This window comes from Alligator sinensis, unplaced genomic scaffold (assembly GCF_000455745.1).
Source record: "Alligator sinensis unplaced genomic scaffold, ASM45574v1 scaffold1220_1, whole genome shotgun sequence".
NCBI classification, from domain to species: Eukaryota; Metazoa; Chordata; order Crocodylia; family Alligatoridae; genus Alligator; species Alligator sinensis.
Genome location: NW_005843316.1, coordinates 16452 through 38483, shown reverse-complemented (window position 1 = coordinate 38483; position 22032 = coordinate 16452). Strand labels below are relative to the sequence as shown.

The 22032-nt window shown below is 46.9% G+C and overlaps 5 non-coding genes across 5 annotated transcripts; 4 read left to right on the top strand and 1 right to left on the bottom strand.

Annotated features, from left to right (window-relative positions):
• The first annotated feature begins 989 nt into the window (after positions 1-989).
• Positions 990-1062, top strand: TRNAV-AAC. Its single transcript has one exon. It is a non-coding gene; the product is annotated as a tRNA-Val (tRNA).
• A 704-nt stretch (positions 1063-1766) lies between these two features.
• Positions 1767-1848, bottom strand: TRNAL-AAG. The gene has a single exon. It is a non-coding gene; the product is annotated as a tRNA-Leu (tRNA).
• Positions 1849-4489: 2641 nt separating this feature from the next.
• On the top strand, positions 4490-4562 carry TRNAT-UGU. Its single transcript has one exon. It is a non-coding gene; the product is annotated as a tRNA-Thr (tRNA).
• Positions 4563-7857: 3295 nt separating this feature from the next.
• TRNAP-UGG lies at positions 7858-7929 on the top strand. The gene has a single exon. It is a non-coding gene; the product is annotated as a tRNA-Pro (tRNA).
• Positions 7930-10274: 2345 nt separating this feature from the next.
• TRNAV-AAC lies at positions 10275-10347 on the top strand. The gene has a single exon. It is a non-coding gene; the product is annotated as a tRNA-Val (tRNA).
• Positions 10348-22032: the final 11685 nt, after the last annotated feature.

The following is a 22032-nucleotide window of genomic DNA, read 5'->3' as shown; positions in this document are numbered from 1 at the left end:
TTATGATTCTCGCTTTGGGTGCGAGAGGTCCCGGTTTCAAATCCCGGACGAGCCCAAGTTTTTAATTTTTTTTTTTTCCCCTAAACTTTCCCGACAATTGAAAGCTGTGCCCACTTCGGGAGCACAGCAACCTGCCGGGGGGTCGCCGCCGCTCACGGGAATCGCGGTGTTTCCTGGCGGCCCGTCCAGCTCCCAAGCGGCCACGTCCCCCGTGCTGCGCCCCTCGCTGCCCCTGCTCCGTCCCGTCCCGTCCCGGGGCTGCCCAGGGCAGGAGGAGCAGTGAATAGCAGCCGCCCGGGGCGCCGGCAGGAGAAGCGGGGGCCGCGGGGCAGCCGGGGAGGGGCTCGCTGGACTGCAGGCAGGGAAGGGGGGCCCGCGGGCTTTCCAAGGCACGGCCTGGCTGCGGCTGTTGCAGGCAGGGCGAGGGGTCTGGGGCCGGTGTGGGCAAGAGGGAGAGCCAGCCGGCCTCAAGCAGCAAGGGGCGGCTGCGCAGAGGGCTATGCACCTGGCAAAGGAGGCGGGATGCCCGAAGGGGGAGGATCGATGAGTGCAAAGGGAGCTCCTGCCACACGGAAATGCTGCGGGGCGGCGGTGGCTTGCACGGGCCTGAAAGGGCGGGGGCGGGACATGGGGCTCCTCCCCACCCAGCCCCGGCTTTCTTCATGGGCAATTTGCTAGTGTATAGCAAACATATATATATATATATGTGCTAACCAGACTAGTGTATACGAGTGTATGCATGTACGTATACACGTGTGTGTGTGTGTTTACACACACCTGCAGTTTCCCAAAACAATCACAGACTTATGCAAACATTTGGCAACCTATGCTTTACCGAGATAGGACCAGAAACACCAGCAATAAAGACCCTCAAAACTCAAGGTTTTGCCCTGGAGCCCTGGCACACCCGAGGCCGGGCACGCGCAAGCAGGACTGGCCGCAGCTCACAAGTTGAGAAGAGACCCAAGGCAGAGAGCGCTGGCAGGTGGGTTTCTGTAGTGTAGTGGTTATCACGTTCGCCTAACACGCGAAAGGTCCCCGGTTCGAGACCGGGCAGAAACAAGACCCAGTTTTTTTTTCCTTGTTTAATCCCGATTTTGGGTAATACTGATGATAAAGGGTGAAAAACATTTGAGAGTGTTAGTGCAGACTCCTGTTCCTACCTAAAATAGGTCTGGTCAGAGAGAGAGAGAAGAGCTAACTGGTGTACAGTTCTGCAGCGCAGGGTCCAGGGCACCGGCTTGCTAAATGTGTAGGGTGAGGAGGAGGGGATGGGGGGGAAAGGGGGTGATATCTTTTACTGGACCAACTGTGTAGCCTTGGGATAAAGTTAGAGAAGCTTTCCCATGCAAAGCAGGCTTCTTAGGGGGCAGAAGGGAAACTGCTGGGGTCATTTGTCATTCCTGCAGGGAAGCCAAGGAGATGCGGGCACCAGGTCCTGGGAACATCAGCGGAGTCACAGGTCCCAGCTGCTGCAGTCACTCTTCCCTCCTGCCATGCCTGGGAAGTGACTCCACAGCTGTCCTGGGCAGCGATCTGCCACTCACATCATGTTTGGCCCTCCCTCACGGGGCTGCACACATGGGCTTCCTGCCAGCTACAAACTGTCTTATGTGCTCTCTGGGAGGGCAGATCAAACAACTGTAAAGCAAACTATAATCAGCTCTGTGACTGGGATTTCTCTAGTTAGAGGTTTCAGGAGGAGCCTGTTGGGGACATGGCAAAAAATGATGAAGAATAGCTGGGGAAAACTGAAAAAGAGTTGCTGGCAGCGGTGGGATTCGAACCCACGCCCCCGAAGAGACTGGAGCCTTAATCCAGCGCCTTAGACCGCTCGGCCACGCTACCACAATGTCACTGCACAGCACTCTGTCTGTCTCATTGCTTCTCAGAATGACTATTTTCAAACCTTTTCTATTTGTCTTTGGTTGGATCATTAACGTTGAATTCTAATCAGACGCCTCATGAGCTGAATCCTTCTTTTAGCTAGCTAGCAAGTAATAAAAATCAGTAGAAGCACAACTCCAGTAGCCTGTTATCTGTACTCTAATGTAACAGCTCCCCTGCATTTATCCTTCTTCACCGTTAGCACCTTGAGTAGCTCTGGACAACAAGAACAAGAAGAAAATCATACATCTGGGGGCACTAATGCTTTCCCACCTAACATCTCTCAGACAAGAGTGACTTACTATTTAATCAGGCTTATCTTTTGACATCACTGTTACTTAAATGTATTAAAGAGATTACTGGCAGACAAGGTTCTTTGAGTGACTCTGATGTCTTTTAGGCTTCCTTCCTCAGCCTGACGAAGGGTTTTTAAACCTGCAAGCTTGCTGAGAATTGTTTTTTTTCCAACTATTTAAGTTGGTTTAATAAAAGAGATCAGATTCACCCAAAGAACCTTGTCTGCCTATGTGCTTAGACCAACACGGGTACAACCTACACCCCTTAAAGAGATTACTGGTACTTTTAAATCCCCTGTTCATGGCGTTGGCCAGTGTCTAGACTGAACACAGCAGAATTTTTTTCAGGCTTTGCTCATGGAAACATAACTTTTGGAGTCATCACTGCTATCCATAGAAGACTTTTTTGCATGAGTGGACTAGTTTGCTTCATTCCCAGCTTTTAAAGGTTTTCATGGTGGATTTGGTATGATTATCATCACCATCATCAGCATAATCAACTACATTTTTTCCCCCTGCTGACATCAGTCACTGTTGTGATTTACTCTTTCCCACTCAAATAAATATTAGCTAATGATGGCAATGTTTGGTGAGTAGTTTAATAATTTTACTAAACAACATAAGAAAGGAGAAAATCTCAGTTTCCCACTTTCTGTAGCGAATTCACCTTTACATTATTTACTATCCTCTCTGCACCCCTAGTTGGGCACTGTCCTTGATTTTCTCCAGCCTCTTCTCTCAAACTGTTTCCCTCTTTTGATGCCTTTTTCTTCATTGCTTTGCCAGCAACTAACCTTGTAGGCTGATGCAAAGACCCCTAATTCTTGCCAAGCCCTCCCTGATTCATATGTCATGTTTTCTATTGCTAAAAGACTCCTGTTGTTCCTTTAACTAGGCCCAGATTGTTAATATGATTGACAGAGTTAAGCTGACCTGGATATTTTTTAAAGTATCAGATATCATGGTATATGTTACTCTCTGCTTGGAAGCTTCTGCTTTTAAATGTCATGAGGATAGAAAAAGCTCACAATTTGATTAGTACTTGGTTGAACATATTCTTTTTGCCTTTAGACCAATACGGCTACAACCTGGATACCCGATTGAATATAGGGCATCTTTTTTCAAGTCCACCAGCCTGGCCCTATTATACTCACATTATGCTATCACTAGGTTATGAGACTTTTAGGTAAAATAACCTGCTCTATCATCTGAGGCTTGTTGACAAACCCTTAGACAAGTCTGTGACATAACTAACAGTCCTTCCCCATCTCCTGCGGTGCAGTGAGGAGAAGGATAATAAAAAATTGTCAGGTGTAAAGGGATTATAATAACAGAGGCCATTTAAGTACAGTATATAATTAAATGCTGTTTCCTCTCCCCTCGAGTGTTAGATAACGTGTTAACAACTATGTTGGCATTGCACTCCTAAGACTTAGTAGGAGGATGTCTTAAGGCTGTTTCTCTCCTGGATGCTGTGGCCAAATCAGATTCATCTGCCCCTTGCTTTGCATCATTCATATCTTCCTCTTGCCAAATTACAGCAACAAGAATGGCTAAAGATAGTCACTTGATTCATTGGTTAAGTATTAAACCATCACAGCTAAAGGATTTAACCAGCTGGCTAGCAAAGAAAACTTTGTTATGTGGACAAGCTCCTTTAAAGTCTACCGGCAGGCCAGGTTCTTTGGGTAGATGTGATCTCTTTTATTAGACCAACTGAGTAGTTGGAAAAAAAAGCTCTTAGCAAGCTTTTGGGTGCAATCACCCTTCTTCAGGTATAGGAAGTCTCATATAAGTCTCATGTCTACTTGCATTTATGCCCTACACCTACACCGTGTGTGTTAAGAGAGGGGTGAGTGCAAGAGACGTCTGAACTCCTAAAAGCTGTTCCCCAAAAGGTTTTATGCTTAAAATCAGCAACAAGTGACCAGCCCATTGGCTTTGATAAAGCTTCCCAAGCAACAGCTCCCAAGCCAACTGAGAAACCTGAGGAAATCTGGACTCCTGCACAAGTATCCTCTGATGTGTGAGGTAGGCTGGGATGTCTCTGCTCCCAATGTTGCAAATCCTATTCTTCTCACAGCAGACAGCAAAATAGTAGCACAAGTTAACCTACAAGTAGTTGGCCTGAGTCCTCCTTGGTCTGGATTAAAGCTGATGCTAGAGAGGGCAAACAGAAAGTGAAATGAGGTTGTATGACTGGTACTGGGAACTGTTAGTCTTTACTACCAAATTCAGGTAGACCACAGAGCTAGTGGACCATCATTTCATTCACAGGAGAGGGTAAACTAAGCCCCAAGCTTCTTGGCTCCATAGCTCAGGGGTTAGAGCACTGGTCTTGTAAACCAGGGGTCGTGAGTTCAAATCTCACTGGGGCCTTGTAGGAGCCTTTTTTTTCCATCAGCACAGTTTCTTTGCCATCCTTCTTCATTATTGGGTCAGGCTGCATTTTAAATGATGAATGTTGCTTTGTTAGCTTGTCACAAATATTCTACAAATGATTATGGTTTAATTTTCATAAATCTGCCACTGAAATGTCAGCTTGTCTTTTAAGGTACTGGTTGTAGCTGTGTTGGGCTAAAGACATAGGCAGACAAGGTTCTTTGGGTAAACGTGACGTCTTTTATTAGACCAACTAAATAGCTGGATTTTTTTTTTCTTTGCAAGCTTTTGGGTACAAACACCCTTGTTCAGGCACAGGGAGAGTCACCCTCCCTGTGCCTGAAGAAGGGTGTTTGTATCCAAAATCTTGCAAAGACATTTTTTTTCTAACCATTTAGTTCCGTGTTGCCAACTCTTATGATTTTTGGCATTGTTCTTAAAGTCTACACTTTGAGAATGTGAAACACCTATCTCTTTATTTTATTCTAATACAATAAAAGGCTTAGTCTGTCTGTCTGTCTGTAACACTTTGGCCCAACTGCGCATGTGCCAATTGGCTGCACGGGCCGGGCAGCTGGGAGCAGAGCCAGCTGAGTTCAAAAGGGAGCCCCATCCACTGGTGCTGCCTCCTCCTGCAGCCTCCCATGTGGCAGGTCCCTCCACCCCACCTCCGCAAAGGCAAAAAAAAAGAAAAAAGTGGGTAGAGCACTATACAAGCAGCGGTGCCAACTGGGGAAAACCAGGAGCCCCTCCATTGTAGCAGGTTGGACCCGAAGGAGGTGGGGAAGAGGGGCAGTGGGGGGTGGTGTGTGTGTATGTATATATATAACAGACTTACAAATAAAAAAAAGTCCAACTATTTAGTTGGTCTGATAAAACATATCACATTTACCCAAAGAACCTTGTCTACCTATATCTTTAGACCATGAACACACTAGAAGAAAAGCTGACATTTCAGTGGCAGATTTATGAAAATTAAACTTTAATCACTTGCAGAATATTTGTGAAAAACTAACAAAGCAACATGTATCATGTAATGTGCAGCATACATATATATAAGAAAGAGCTAAGGTTTTCACACTCCTGAAGCGCAGACTTTAAAAACTTCAAAAATCATGAGAGTTGGCAATACTCTTAGTTGGTCTGCCCCTTGCTTTGCATCATTCATATCTCCTCTTGCCAAATTACAGCCACAAGAGTGGCTAAAGATAGTCACTTGACTCATTGGTTAAGTATTAAACCATCACAGCTGAGGGATTTAACCAGCTGTGATTTAACCAGCTGTGATGTAAGGGAAACTTAAAATATTAGCTTTTCTTCTAAGAAGTTAGAGAGGCAGGCTGGGTAAAAATATACATACTGCAGGATGATGATGTCTCTTCCTGTCCCCCAAACAGTGGCCCAGAACTCCCTGGCATAGAGCAGAGGAGGCAGAAAATAATCCAGGCTGTCATCTATGAAAGTTTACAGTTCTCTGAACCAGTTAGCTTGTTATGTGCTATCCTGTCCTGCCTTCTGCCAGTTGATAAGAGACTCATAATGGCTCCTGGATAGACAGGATGAAGACCACTTATTTGTAGTTTGGTCTTGGATTTTTTCAGTAGACAGTTACAGTAGCATGACAAAAAATACAATAATTGTCTACTGGACTTTTGAGGAGGTATTAGAATCCCTTTGGTTCAGCTACAGCTGGCACCTAGCATGGCACACCCCTGCTCGTGTAGATGTGGCAATGTGGGGCTCAGGCAACAGCTAGCATTTCGATCTTTCATCCATATATATAAGCATTCTGCCCTAAAATCCTGTTCCCTTCTAGAAAAATAATCCACATTGTGGTTTCCTGAAAAGGAATTTTTCAGCAATCGGTCTTGTACAGCAGTATTATTCCCCTAAAGGAAATAATACAGGAAATAAATACTTCCCTAAATATATTTTCCAGTCATATGAAACACTTAAAAAAGCCAATCACAGTGAAGACTGATTTTCCAAAGAGTGTAGGACTGGGACATTTTGTTTTTTGTATAGGCCTAATATGTGTTGGCTAAAAATGTGAGAGATTTGTATCTCGATAAATAATATTACAGACTTAATGTAGACAACATTTTTCCTTCTTTACATTCTGGGTAAAAGGCCTTTGTTTCCAAAGTTGTCTTGCCTTGGAGTTTAGCAAAATAGGTCCTTTATCTAAGAGCTTTTAAATAACATGCTTTGCAAAAAGTGGAGAAAAAGGTGAAGACTATGTATTGTGAGTATTATTTATCACACCAAGCTATATAGTCGGTTTCCTTGTGCTGACCCCTCCATATCCATCAGTTGTCTCGTGCCTTGTACTGGAATGGGATGCTCTTTGGGGCAATGACTACCCTTTTGCTCATTGTTTGCACAGCACAGCAAGGTTTTATTCTGTGAGAGGGGCTCCTGTGGGTGCTCCTGCACTACCATTTATCACCATCTGTCTTTGTAACCCATTTCTCAGACTTGCTTACACAATGTGCACTTGGCCTGTGGCAATAGCTGCTGGACTTAGGTACATTATACAGCAGCGGTGGGCAAAATGTGGCCTGTGGGTCAGATGCAGCCCACCAGGCCATTTTATCCGGCCTGCAGGGCCCCTAAAAAAATTACAAAATTAATATTTATCTGCCCCCGACTGCCTGTCATGCGACCCTTGATGGCCTGCCAAAATTCAGTAAACATCCCTTTGCCGGAAATAATTGCCCTCCCCTGTTATACAGCCTGGAGGACATATTATAATTAAAAGGGGGTTGGGGAGGGAAGAGTCCAAGAATTGTCACTTCCCAAGTTTACCGTCAGTTTGATGCATAAACCTCCTGTGTTACTTGCCCGTCACTCCCCTTCACACTCTCTTCTTGATAACTAAGGTAAGTTATTTTGGATAGAGCTGCTTGTGTATTTAAATAATACTTATTTTGAAGAGTCTTTCGTGTTCAATATTAATTACAAAAGCAAACTTGGGTTTATTGTGCAAGTGGATCTGGCATTTTCCACCTTATCCATCAGCCTGCGTGTAGACAGAGGGGTTTTTTCTGACTGAGAATGAAGCAGTTGGGGTAGTGACACTGCTTCCAGCTGAGAGCTGCAGAGAAGGGTTAGAAAGTGCAGACTGTGGGCCTGGAAGATGGGGGGAATAAGGTGAAGAAGCAAGAGCCAGGCCTGTGGTGTGCTAATAGATCTAGGGACACACCAGGAAATCAGCCAAATACAAGAGAAAACTGAATTCAGAAACTTTCACAACTTTTTAAAGGCTACAGGTTAGCTGCCTTGTATGAGCGGCTCGTTGGTCTAGGGGTATGATTCTCGCTTTGGGTGCGAGAGGTCCCGGGTTCAAATCCCGGACGAGCCCACTTTTTACTCCCAGTTTTTCACGTTTTTAAAAATCTGGAGCTCTTCCCCCGCCTTCAACTCTCCTTTGAAACACAAAGTTTCATTTCCACCTAGGAGAACTTTTACAGACTTTCCTGCTCTGCCTGAACAAGCGTGTCTGTGCCCAAAAGCTTGCAAATAACTTTTGCAAACATCTAGTTGGTCTAATAAAAAATATCACCTCTGGCACCAGTTAGTGATTCCTTTTGCCTCTATATGGCTACAACCTGGATATCTTTAAAAATCTCCAACACTTTTAGACCACACACAATGGATGGGATTTCACTGTGTGATTTGCAAGATCTGTACTTTTGGAAGTGATCTCTCTGGTGGGAAAAGGCAATCCCTAACCTTGGGGGTTACGTTGTTTGTAGGGGGGTCTGATGAATGTCCCCAGCAGACCTGTAGCTCTTACTTCTCCTTTCAACAGCCCCCACTCCTCCCCTTCCTCAGGAAACAGAGCGGGGAAGTGAAGTAGATGCCTATTCTCGAGTCCCTGTGGCTGGGGCTTTTGCAACCAGTGCTTTGCTCAGCTCTTGGAGCTTTGCCACATATTTTTTTTGGTATCATTACTGTTCTGCCCTTTCCTCCTCCCACGCTATTTAAAGAACAACTCTTAATTGCAGTTGCTATTTTCTAACAGATCAAGGCAGCTTTTCAGAGTCCTATCAGGCAAGTCCCTGTTAAGACAATTACATGTTCATTCATCAAGGGGTTTTCAAAGCGAATTCCTCCCAGCAGACATGTTAGTAAGTGCCTAGGCTTTCAAATTGCAGGGGGAGGGGTAAAAAAAAAGTAGATCTGGTTGTTGTCCTGGTTTCTTTTCCTTGTATCTTTGCCAGATCCTGTTCTTCTCTCTTGCTGGAACTTCTCCCACCTTTCCTGCCAGGTCCTGCTCTAAAGAGGGAGTAGGGAATTGTGAATCAGAGCAGGAAGCTTATGCAGGTTCCTTACAGCAGCATTTCTCCACCCATGGATCACGACCCAAAAGTGGGTCGCAAGAATATATGAAAGGGTCACGGGCAAACTTTAAAAAATGCATCGAAAACTTTAAAACTGGCTTATCCTTTTAAAGAAGAAAAATGTGGGAAACTGTGCCCTGCAAGGGGCTGCTTGGGCCCCCCCAACCCCCACACACCCTCCCACCCCACATACCCACCCGCTGCCCCACACACTGGGGGGCTGGGGACGGGAGGTGGGAGACAGAGGGGTGGGAGTGAGGGGCCCTGGGTGGGGACTGGCCATCAATGCTTACAAATGGGTCCTGGTACAAAAAAGGTTGACAACCAGCGCCTTATAGGATCAGAATCAAGGGAGAAAGGAGGGTGAGGGTGGTCTCTTTCCCCAGCATTACATGCCCACTGGGGGAAGGAGGGGATCAGTTAGATGCACGGCATTGGTGACATGTTGGCGAAGTGTAGGGGGTGCATGCAGGTGCACGTGCACCCCCTGAGCATGGCGGTGCACCCCCTGCAAAAAGGCGCTGCCAACACTGCCAGTGGTGCCTGTGGGTGGTCACCGCTTGCCACCCCTTCTTCTTGCCACCAACATCACCGATGGCATCTGTAGGAGGCCCCTGATCGCTGCTGGCTGCCACCGATGCTGCCAGCGGTGTCCGTGGGTGGTTGCCAACTGCCAGTTGGCGCTCCCCACTCCCCACCACTGCCACTGACAGTGCTGTGGCCGCCTACGGGTGCTCACTACTTGCCGCTGCTACGCTAACGCCGCTGACAGCACCGCCACCGCGTGCAGGAGCTCATCGTGCCCCACCCAGCTTCTGGGGGCACACAGCGTTCCTGATGCAGGGGGTTGATGTTAATTTTATTGCAGTGACTGGGGAGGATTCCCATCCTGAGCTTTGGGGCCAGCATCTGGTAAGGGAAGGAGCAGATGATGCAGTAGAGGGGTAGAGGATCTTGCAAGGGGCAGAGATAGAGGGATGGTAGAAGGAGTTGGGGCACAGAGGGGCAATGCATGAACATGAGACAGGTGGGGGCTTTTTCAAAAGTGGGTCACTTTTATGAGGAAACTGCAAGTTGGGGGACACTGCTTGGAGCTGCCTACAGGGATTTCAAGGTTTAAGGGGGCTCTAGGGAGGCCAGAAGATACCAGTGATCTTGGAGCTTCCCATAAGAAGAGGGTCGGGGGGCTTGGGCTACTTGAGGGAGGGGAAGCTTGGGCGGAGTACTATACCCCTTGATTTGTTCAACCACTGTCAGCTCTTGAACACCAGGTTTGAATTCAGGCAATGCAAAAATTAATCACACACAATGCAGGCCAGAGAAAAAAATGTAGAAGATAATGACTCAAAAGTGGAAGAGGTGGGTTTCTGTAGTGTAGTGGTTATCACATTTGCCTAACACGCAAAAGGTCCCTGGTTCGAAACCAGGCAGAAACATGCTGTATTGAGCTTTTTGTGGGGGGCTGTAAAGATCATGTGAATTTTATAGGTTCAACAAAATATGTTCATGTAACCATACATACAAATAGATGTATATATACATACATTTATCTGTATGCAATGTGAAACATGGTTTGAGCTTAAAACAATGGTGTGAGCCAAGCTAAGGAGGATGAGTCCAAGTTACCTGGCCTCCAATCCATGCTGATCAATTGTTTAGCATACATATGAACAATGAAAGATAGCGTGGAAACAGCTGATGAAAAGAAGCCAGTGCACTTGGTTTTGCTCTGAACTGTGGGATCAAATGGTAGGAACCCTCTCCAGAAGTCAGTGCGTAAAATTCAGTGCCACAGACTCAACCTTTTGGATACATAGGAAATATTTGCATTTCCTATGAGTACAGTACTGTGGGCTTGTTCCTCATGGGCTATTTGCTGTGGAGTTAGAACAGAAGGCAAGAAGAAACCCAACAGAAAAGGTAAAACAGTGCCTAGCTAAGGAGGTTGCACCAGACACAGTAGCCATGTGGCTAACAACTGCTCTCAACTTCTCCTGATTGCCCTAGAGCTGGGGAGAACTATGGGTCCAGAGAGAGTATGCAGCGAACCTAAAGCTGCTCAGTGTCCTGTACTTCCATATCCTCCTCCTCCTGGTACATGCTAAGTTCATGACTTCATAATCCAGCCTGAGTAAGACACAGGCTTGCTTGACAGTGGTTTGATAAGAATGAACTAGGGTGACATAAATGGCTCGGGTTGGAATTTTTTTTAGAAGAAAAAAATCTTGTTGGTGAACAATGAACCTCAGGGGGGCTGACTTCCCTCCCCCCCAAGAGACCCCCTGTAAGATTTGAAAATCATAACCGGGGCAGGGGGCTCTGATCCAATTGCTCTTTACTTAGGTCGACTCGTTAATCAATGAACCGGCTGAATTTTTTTGCAGACCCCCCTACACACCTCCCAAGTGTTAAAGTGTAATTTGAACCCTGGGTATTGCTAATAGATCACTGAGACACAAAAATCACCATTTCCACAAAATGAAAAATTTCACAAAAAATGATTTTCACTGAAAATTTGGGGGATTTCAGTGAAAATTTGACTTAAAAATAAAAAAAAGCAATCTTGATTGTTTGTTTCAGGGATCTTTTTTCAATAAAGCAACACCTGAAAGATTCGGTGTGTGTTTCACCGAAAAAAATTAAAGGCAAAACCTTCCATGATATTTTTACATTAAAAAAAAAAAGATTCCAACCATCTATAATCACAGAGAAAGAGGCGGATATCTTGATAACCGAAAAGAGAACATGTTTTTGATCCCTGACTGGTGTTGTTATTGTGTTGTAACTTTTAACTTTCCAGAATTATATATATCCCAATAGTCATAGCACTAAAATCCCCCATGTGAACACTGCTATAGTGATATAAAAGCACCTTAAATCCACACCCATTGTGGCCAATTATACATGACAACTCTGCTGCTTCTGCCTATGTATGCACATGGCTTCTGTTGTTTGAACTATTATTGGCCTAGCTAAAGTGGCTCAACATAATAAAGAAAACTCATGTGTGGGGTTAAAAATGCAGTCAAGGGGATGCTGAGTGTGCAAGCACCAGCCTCTTCTTGCTTGTATTCTTCTCACCTTGGATCTGCAACTTGGCTGCCTCCTCTTCAATCCTGACTTGCCTTTCAAAATGCATCTAGTAGGGCTCCTAAGCAGCCCTGTTACAGCTGCTCTAGTGCTCATCCATTGCCTTCTGCTGCCACAGCGTGGACTGTTTGAACATTGCACAATGAAAGTTGCAATCCAAGTAGGGTATTGCATCATTTTTTTTTACAATCCTATCTCTGTGGGTGCCTGCGATGAATACTGATGCTTTCTCAGCCGGCCTTAGTCAGGATGGTAACTGCCTTCAGTAATTCCTACTATGTATAAAATTTAGGTTAGGTCAGGATTTCTGTTCTCATGCCAGACTTCTGGTTGCTCATAGATTTGACTTAAGCTGCTCCTTAGCCAGATGCTTCAGGAACTGTGGACAACAGGCTGCTTCCTTGCTGTGGTCCTGACCGTAGGTGATGCAGGAAATCTGGCACAACCAGCCATCGCCTTCTGTGGTCACTGATTTAGTGAAGTCCTCCCACACATGGAGCGGCAGCTCGTTTCTGCAGCCCCGGTCCTTGCCAGGGCAGCTACAGTAGCTCTGTGTGCAGAGGTCAGGGAAGTCTGGCTATGGGTGTGCATGTGCCTTTGTTTTGGGAGCATCCTTTCACTGGACTATCAAGGACCATCAATCTCTCTCTCACTGTGGGACAAGGCTGCTAATATTTTTTTAATTCACTGGACTGAGGTTTTCAAAGGCCCTGGAGACTTTTGCTCCTAACTCACCTAAGTGTTTTTGAAAATCCCACCTTTTGTTATCTGTCTTTTGGAAGCTAAACTTTTGGCTGATTTTTAAAAAAAAAAAGGGGCTCTTAATTTTGAGTGACAGTCTTTACTAATTACTTTTGAAATTCTTGCCCTGTCTTTGTTCTTAAGTAATTTAAATCCCAAACAATGTTCCCTCTAAGGAGCAGCGGACGGGGTGCGTGTCCCACAGTGTCCCGGAGCCAGCAGAGCCTCACTGGGGCAGGCAGTGTCTTCTCCCCGAGGTGAGGCAAGGCAGGAATGGAGGCTGGGGCGGGGGGCTGGCGCGGGCTCCACCACCTCCGGAAAACTGCTCCACTCCCCGGCCCTGATGCCGGGGAGCGGAGCACTTCCCTGGAGCTGGGGAGCCCTCACCAGGCTCCGGCTCCAGCCTCTCCTGGTGCGCGGCCTTGAAAAGGCTGTGCACAGCCACACTTTTAGTTGTGCGCAGCTGCGCACATGTGCACCTTAGAGGGAGCCTTGATCCCAAACTGCATTGTTATGCAACTACTATAACACAGGCTTGCCACAGGGATGTGGGCAGTGGGGTTCCCCAGGGCTCAGTCCTCGGGCCCACACTGTTCAATATCTTCATCAGTGACTTGGATGAGGGGGTGAAAAGCGCCTTGGTCAAATTCACAGATGACACTAAGATGTGGGCAGAGGTGGGCACACTAGAAGGGAGGGACAGGCTACAACTAGATCTGGACAGGTTACAGGGGTGGGCGGATGAGAACAGGATGCGATTCAACACTGACAAGTGCAAGGTGCTGCACCTGGGAAGGAAGAACCAGCAGCATACCTACAGTCTGGGGAACTCCCTTCTTGTCAGTGCAGAGGCAGAAAAGGATCTTGGAGTCATTATTGATTCCAAGATGAACATGGGCCGCCAATGTGAGGACGCAGTTAGTAAGGCTAACGGCACCTTGTCATGCATCCACAGATACATCACGAGCAGCTCCAAGGAGGTGATCCTCCCCCTCTATGCGGTGTTGGTCAGGCTGCACTTGGAGTACGGCATCCAGTTCTGGGTGCCGCACTTCAGGAGGGATGTGGCCAGCATGGAGAGGGTCCAGAGGAGGGCCACTCCATGGTCAGGGGACAGCAGGGCAGACCCTATGAGGAAAGGCTACAGAACCTGAACCTGTTCAACCTTCACAAGAGAAGGCTGAGGGGGGATCTGGTGGCCGTCTATAAACTTACCAGGTGGGGACCAGCGGGGAAAGGGTGAGACTCTGTTCCCCCGAGCACTACCAGGAGTAACTAGGAATAATGGCCACAAGTTGACTGAGAGTAGATTCAGGCTAGACATCAGGAAGCACTGCCTCACAGTCAGGGCAGCTAGGATCTGGAACTAGCTTCAAAGGGAAGTGGTGCTCACTCCTACCCTGGGGGTCTTCAAAAGGAGGCTATGTAGTCACCTTGTCGGGGTCATTTGACTCCAGTACCCTTTCTGCCATGGCAGGGGGTCGGACTTGATGGCCTGCTCAGGTCCCTTCCGACCCTACCAACTATGAAACTATAGTAATATATTTGGTTACATGAATGCCATATGCCCCCAAAGGCTAGCGGGGCATGGCAACCACCTGCAGGTGGTGGTGGCGGCGATGGCAATGGTGTTGGGGGTGTGGCAGCAGTGAGTGGGGAGCTCCTGCAGGTGGTCACGGCGGTGTTGCGTGGCTGGGGGGCAGTGGTGAGCACCAACTGGTGGTCGGTGACCACCAGCAGACACTGCCGGCAGCATTGGTGGTGGCCAGTGGCAATTGGGGACTGCCTGCAGACACCACCGGTGGTGTTGGCAGTGAGGCGGGTTGGGGGGGGTGAGTGGTGACCACCCACAGGCACCGCCAGCAGCATCTGCTGTGCTTTTCACAGGGTGCACTGCCAATCTCAGGGGGTGCATGTGTACTTGCGCGCACCCCCTAGGCATCGCCAATGTTTGGTGAAATGACCTTCATTTTCCTATTTGCAAATTGCTCCCAGACAGGCTTTGACTGCCCTCTTCAGGAGTTTTTCTTGACTTAATCAGGGATTGATGGTAGTAGTTTTTTAACAAGCCACCTAATGTATGCATGGTTTACCACAAAACTTCCATACTGTGTTTTCTGAACAGGGATGCCTGGCAAAGAAGGTCAGGATAATGTTTAGGACAGTGTCTTGTAGTTAGTGGGCTGAAGCAGGATTTTTTTCCCCCCAGCCATTCTCTCAAAACTGTTTGTGACACCTCCACTGACTTTTGATATAAATACATGATTCATCCGAGTGCTATCCATGACTTGTGTGCCAGGGACTTGCAGTGCCATAGCAAGGAAATTTGGTGCCCAGGGCAAGACCGAAAAACACTGCCCCCAAACTTTAATGAAGCTTTTATAGCATTCATTATCCACTTTATGTGCTCTGTAACAAGTCATCAATTAAAGTAACAAACTCATAAAGTCTTTATCAGGATATTTAGGCTGATACTGTATTGCCCCTGCTAAGTAGCTTAGTTCCAAGATAGTCATTGAGCAGGAGAGCGGGGATCTCCCAGGTCCTCTCTCATATGAAGTTTTATTGAGCATTAAAATGGCACTTTATTAAAGCAGCAATATGGGGGTGCCTGACATGCCGCATGGCCGGCCAGTGACAGAAGGAGGAGCAGGCAGGTGGAGGCCTGTTGACAGCTTCCCAGAGCAGAGTGGCCAAGGAGTGGCCTCGGTTGTCCCAGTGCAGAGAGCACACATGTGAGCTTGGCACGGAAACCAGCTGTGATCCCTCAGTGGTTTGGCCCATCTGGGTACCAGGCAGGCAGGGATCAGCGCCCCCACTGCAAAAGGACAGTTCTTCAGACGGGTGGGCTTTACCCTTTGTTCCCTGTGCTCAGGGAATAGGGCTGCAGCCAGGCAGGGTGGGCGCCATGGCTTTACCCACCTCGCCCCAGGCAGGATAGGGTCCATTGGTTCCTGTGCCACTTGGGTGTAATTTCTGTCCCCTACCCCAAGCAGTGTCTGTGTGTCAGGGCTGCACCACCTGCCAGAGAGAGCAGCCCCCATGGGCTGGGAGGACGGGGAACACCGGGCTGCAGTACATGTGGCTGCATTGGGGAGGTTCATGTCTGCCAGTACAGCGCTAGCCCACGGTGGAGCCAGGTGCTGGGCAGGCTCTGAGCCACCTGGCACAGCTTGCCCCTGTGCCATGGCCCTTCTGGTTGCCCAGCCCTGGCCGTGCCCTTGCAGACTCCCGCTCGACTGGCAACTCGCCCACTCAACTCCTGCTCAACTCATGACTTACCTGTTGGCGCCCACTCTCTTCAGTGCCCAGGGCAGTCACCCTGCTTGACCTTCCCTTACTATGGTACTGGGGACTTGCCAGTTGTTCACTGTACCAGGAATCAAGAGACAATTTTCTGTGTTTAAACTTTTCAGTGTCCTGCTGTATAATATTGGTTACTTTGACAGATGACTTAGCTGGTAGTTGTGAGGTCTAAATCAGCGTGTTAATTATAGTTGGTAGTTCCAAAGCTAGAATACTCTCAATGTTTCTCGAAGCTTTTGGAGTCAGTTCCCTCTTGCTGCTTACCTATCCTCTGCCTGCCAAGTATGTAGGTTGGAGGGAGACAGGTGATAGGAGAGGCTCCCTCAAAGGTGTCTACAGATACTGCTTGTCTGTCCAGAGCGGGAGGGATAAAAGAGCTTCTGCTTCCTGATTTCAATGTTATACTTAGTTGAAAAGTAACCTAAAACCGCAGCAAGAGGGGCTGTGGTGTATGTGTTTCTTAGCCCTGGTTTGTTCAACCCTTCTATTAGGAGCTTCTGAATATGATAGTGTTAAACCTCGACTCCATGTGAGGCCCAGCGACTAGGGAGCGACGAACCGATTGCCCGTGGGATCACGAGCATGACCACTTGAGGAGCAAACACAAGCACACGCTGCGTTCAACAGCTTTACTGAAGTGGAGGCAACTTTGGGCGGGTCCCTACCAAACTGAGGAGCGGCCCAGAACATCAGTGCATTCATACATTTATACCTTCCAGTTTACACTCATTAGTATTAAACCATGCTGCCCAGTCTCCTCCCCTGACCGTTACGCCCATGGCTCTGCCCCTGCCTTATTTCCATGGAATTAGCTATGCATTAGTCATTACCATGAAAATTTCTACTCTGCGCCTGCATGAGGTCGTCACCCCTACTACCTTCAGTCACCTACGGTTACTCATCTTAAAAGTCTACTTTTTGCATTTTCCCTCTTGATATATCACTGGTTTTCTCCCCTGTCTGGTTTGAGCTCTTCTATTCCACATCTAAACAGACCGTCAAATGATTAGACAAATGATCAACCATTTGAAGCCCTACATTCCTCTAAGGAAACAAACGTCATTTTGCTGATGTTAGTTAGAATAAGCATTACGCTTCTGCGAACTTTAGCGTCTTAAGCCTTATGCCCAGTCAAATCTCTAACTTGGGCATAGGTAAGCAATGTATCAGCTGTAAGACCAGGTCTTTTAGTGTTCGGCTCACCAGCAAGGGAAAAGAGTGGGAAAAAAGAGTGGGGAAAAAAGCAAGGGAAAAGGGCAGGAAAAAAGAGGGGGAAAAAGCAAGGGTTTATCATCCTAACAGATAGTATATCCATGACTCCTTCCCAAATTTCTGAGGATGTCTTCCCTCTGTACATGAAGTACTATACCTGTGTGGGTGCCTGTGATGTTGACAAAGAAGGAATGATTCCCTTCTTCACTCTAACACCTCTTCCTCCACACATTCTTCATTCATTTCTGCTAAGGATGTGAAAGGAGTTATTTGTTTCACACTGTAAAACTAAGTGAGACCATAAAGGTTCCTCCATCAGTGCTGGACTCCTAGGGTGCGTCCAGATGAACACACACATGTGGTTTAGGTGCCAGAGGCCCATCTGTGGCACTGCAAACCATACGTGCTGCACATGCATGCATTCAACACCCTGCTCATTTGCAGCACAGCAGGGTTTTTTTCGGTTTAGGGTCCACAGCACATCGGTCAAAAAATGTGCAGTGCATCAGTCAAAAAAAACAAACAAAAAACCCCAAGACCGTGGTAGTGCACATGGCAGCAGTGTTTGCACCATTTGAAACCAGAGCCTGGCTGGCCACTGGCCAGAACATTGCTCCAGCTGCTGGCCAGGCTCCTCCTACCTGGATCACTGCTGCACCCCAGGGAAGGCTGCTGGGGCCAGCCCAGGTGTTGGAGACCCAGCCTCCCCTACCCAACCCAGGGCAACTTGCTGTTCACCAGAGCATGCATGCAGGGGCATTCCTTGGGGATAAGTAGCAGCAGCACAACTATGTGCAGCTGCTGTTTGTCCCCAGGGAGATGCATGTGTGCGTTCGTCTGGACGTGTCCCTAGTGACTAAAAGTTTTATTCAGTTAGAACCAGGCAGATTCTCAAGTGAGAGAGACTTTGCAGAGTTCTTGAGGTTGCACCCATGAATCTATTTGGGGGAGAGGAACCTAAAACTCAACATCAGCCTTCTTTTTATGGGCTTTATTGGAAGGAATAAACAAGCAAAGCTAAAAATGAATTATATCACCACTACAAAAACAACTATACATTTTTTCTGAGCTAGCTAATATTAAATAATGCAATTGTCATTTTTTATTAATGAATTAACAAGTATATTGGATGAATGCATTCACTGATTTAAATAACAATTAATAAAGTATTTGATGCCAGTTCAACATAGAATCACTTACTATTGTTCTTATATTGGGATGGTAAAGGAGGTAGCTGCCAGGTTTAGTTTAAAGTCCCATCCAAGAGAACTTGCTAATGGAAGTGAAATATCAAATTTAGCACGTGCTAAAGAGACATAGAAAACAAACTGTGATTTCTCTTTGGGTTACCAACTTAATGCTAATTCAAGGCTCCTCCTTGAAACCCACTGCTATGGGAAGCAATATTTTCTCTTCCCCAACCCACATAGAAGCAAACTGCAAGTTTTACTCAACTGTATTTCTTTAAAAAAAAGTTTATCAATGCATGTCAACTGCTTCCTTTCTGCACAGTGGCAGGTTTTACAACATGTTTACTAACAGGGGAGACTGGTTTATCATCAGGGGCAGAAATAGGCTTTGGATTTAAGGCATTATTACTGAAGCTGTTCCCAAGGTGAATGCATTCTACATGTGCACACATACAAATGATTGACGCATGGAGCAATGGGGATCTTTTGTCTTAGGCAAAGGAGTTACAAATTAAAACAAAAACTCCGAACTCTCCTGCTTTGTGGTCTAGTGGTGATGGTAATGATGATGAGAATGAGAAGGATGATGATGATGATGATTAATGTATTAATCCTGTGATTCAGGGATGTGATTTATAGTTACTGGGACAAGGCAAAAAAATATCTGGTGATAGAGCTTATTGCTGAGGCCAGTCTTTCTGACAGTAGCAGAATGGCAGCAGGCTTTCCAACAGCGGCAGACTCTGGCTGCATAGCTAATGGCCAGTGTTTACTTCTTCTTCTCTTCAGGATCCTTCCTAGGGATGCAGGGGGTCACTTCTTCCATAAATAGTGGGGATTGGAAAGAGCACACAAGGCTTCTGCCTGGTCTTCACCCTCTTGTCTGAGGACTCACTTTCTATGCACTGTTTTCATGGATTTGAGGCCATGTACCCTGGATAGTAGCTAATGAGCAGGGATCCTCGTTTTCTCTAATTTAAAAAAATCCCCAATTTTTGGTTGAAAAAAAGTAAACCCAAATCCACAATTTTCCAGGATTAAAATAAAATACCACTATATCTATCTATCTGTCATGCTCCCTTACAACCAACCTTGCTTACAGGCCAAGCCCATCTGGGGTAATTGAATTTCTGTGGGAGCTGCGACCCAATGGCACTGCGTAGCACGTGCACCCCCGGAGACTGCTGGTGCACCCACTGACAGGCCGTGCTCTCCGCTTTGGCGACGGGCAGGGGGGAAGGTGGGAGTTCTGGTGCCCACCCATGAGCGCTGGCTGGGCAGTGGGAGCACCAAATGAAGCCCCATGGCCACTTCTTGGAGTGCTGCGGCCGCTTCTGGGAGCGCCCCAACCGCTTCCTAGTCGGTGCGATCAGCTGCAGGGGGACTCCCTTACTGGTCAGTGAGATTGGCCGTGGGGGGACCTCCCCCGGTCTCTGACTGGTGACTGGGGGGGCATGTGCCCCTCCTGACTAAGGTGGCACCAGTCGCCCATGCTGTGACTACACTCATAAGTGCTATCACCCTTTGTTTGGGAGCCACCGTCCTACCCCGTGCCCACTCCACTTACCTGTAGTCAGATGGGTGTTGGTTCATACCAGTTTTGGAAAAATCCTCTCTGGCTGTGGGTGAATAGTCTCTCTCTTTCCTTCTGTTTAAGGCTGGCCAAGCACTTTGCCTCTTCTAGAAAGGGGTTTCCTTGACCTAGGCCTAGTTTATTAGAGTAATGACTTCCTGTTTCTGTAAAGCATTGAGGCAAAATGCTTAGTGGGGACACCCCCAGTTCAACCAATCTCTAATTGGGAAAAGAATCCTGCCAGTTTTGCTCTCATGCTTCAGCCTCAGTGGCTGCAGCTGTACATTCATTAATGTCCAGTAGTTACTGTGCATTTAATTTAGTACTTACTTAATACAGTACTAAGTAAATGTGCAAAAACTACAGTTACTGCGCAGTAGTGTCAGGTGAATGCCATTTTAATGATGCTACTGCACAGTAGCTTAATAATACTGCATATTTATGTATTAGCACTGCCCATGCTGTGATGCACCACTATGCAGTGTCGTGAGGCTACTGAACATTAAGCATCTCGTGTAGATGTGGCCAGTGACATCACACTATGGGTTTTACAGGGCTCAGCTATGCGATGGAGGCTACAAGTTAAGGAAAGTTATTACAAAAAAATATTTTCTTGTTCTATATTTCAAAAGCTTTGTTTACTATGTATCTGTTCCTCCCACAGTGTAATGCAGGATTATCTGCATTTTATATTTGGGACGCTGAGGCCCAGAATGATGAAGAGAAATGTCCAGGGTAATAAAGGAAGTGAGAGGCATAGCTGAAAATTAGATGTAGATCTTTTCTAAATCCCTTAAAAAGAAGGCAATACTTTACTTGTGTAAGGCCAGTTCCACTTCTTACCTCCTTTGTTTTCATAACTATTTCTTTCTTCATCAATTGCAAAATTTCCCAAGAGTCAAACTTCCATTTTATAACCTCCCTTGCAAAGCAGTAGCTTTGTGACAGCTCCATGGATAAAATAAGTTCCTACCACTAACTAAACTGTGTTCTTGGCTAGATCCAGGGGTTGGGGGGCGGGGAGGGTGGTACTAGATCTTAAAGAGGCTCAGGCTGTACATCTTATCAGAAGTCTATCTCGGGGAGGTGGAGTTTTCCATCCTCTCCTCTTCTTCTTCAGTTTCCTTGTCTCTAGCTGGGATTTCATCTGCAGCTCTGGCATCTGTGCTCAGTTTCCCCAATTCCACACTGGGGCACTGATCCAGCCCCACTTAACCCAATGTCTGGGCATGCACCCTCACCAATTACACTTTTGACATCCATCTTTACAGGTATGATAGTCAGTAAGCCATCTACTCCAGGCCTGAAACTACCCTGCTGTACGTGTGTTCAGGAGGTGGAAGAGTGAGCTTGGGCACCAGCCCTGTGCATGGCTGAGGAGCTGGCTGTGTGTGGGTCCTCTCCTTTGAAAGTTTCATCAAACAGTTATCTCCATAGGTTTGCAGCACAGAGGCAGCACCGGGGTGTGCCGGACCTCACAGGGAATTTGTAGACCACTTGAGCCAACATAGCCCAGAGGTCACAGGAATAATCCTACTCCTCCCCTACCTTTCTTGGTGGTTGGTTTGGACAGATTATTTCCACCAAGCCCCACTTGGATGTACTGGCTTCCCTCTTTTGGGAAACATCTGCATGTTCCCCCTTCTGGGAACCACATCTTTTCCTCAGCTGCCAATCCGCCTGAGGACCACAGACCCTGGGGCGTCCTAATTTTCACCCATCCTTGCAGCTCTGGCAACATACAGGTTGTGCTAATAATACACTGTCCACCACCTGTCATCCCTAGCAATCACATTCAAGGAATGACCTCCCCAGTGCTGATGAAGGAATGCAACCACACTGGTTTCTGCATTTCATTGAGGGTCTGTTGGGTAGATACAGACATAGCCAAGGCTTCATTATTATATTGCTTCACTGGGCACCAGGGGCAAAATACCAGTGACTGGCAAATTCTGACCGTTGGGTAACTGCAAGAATAATGTCAATTTACCTGTTCCTTTCCATAACTT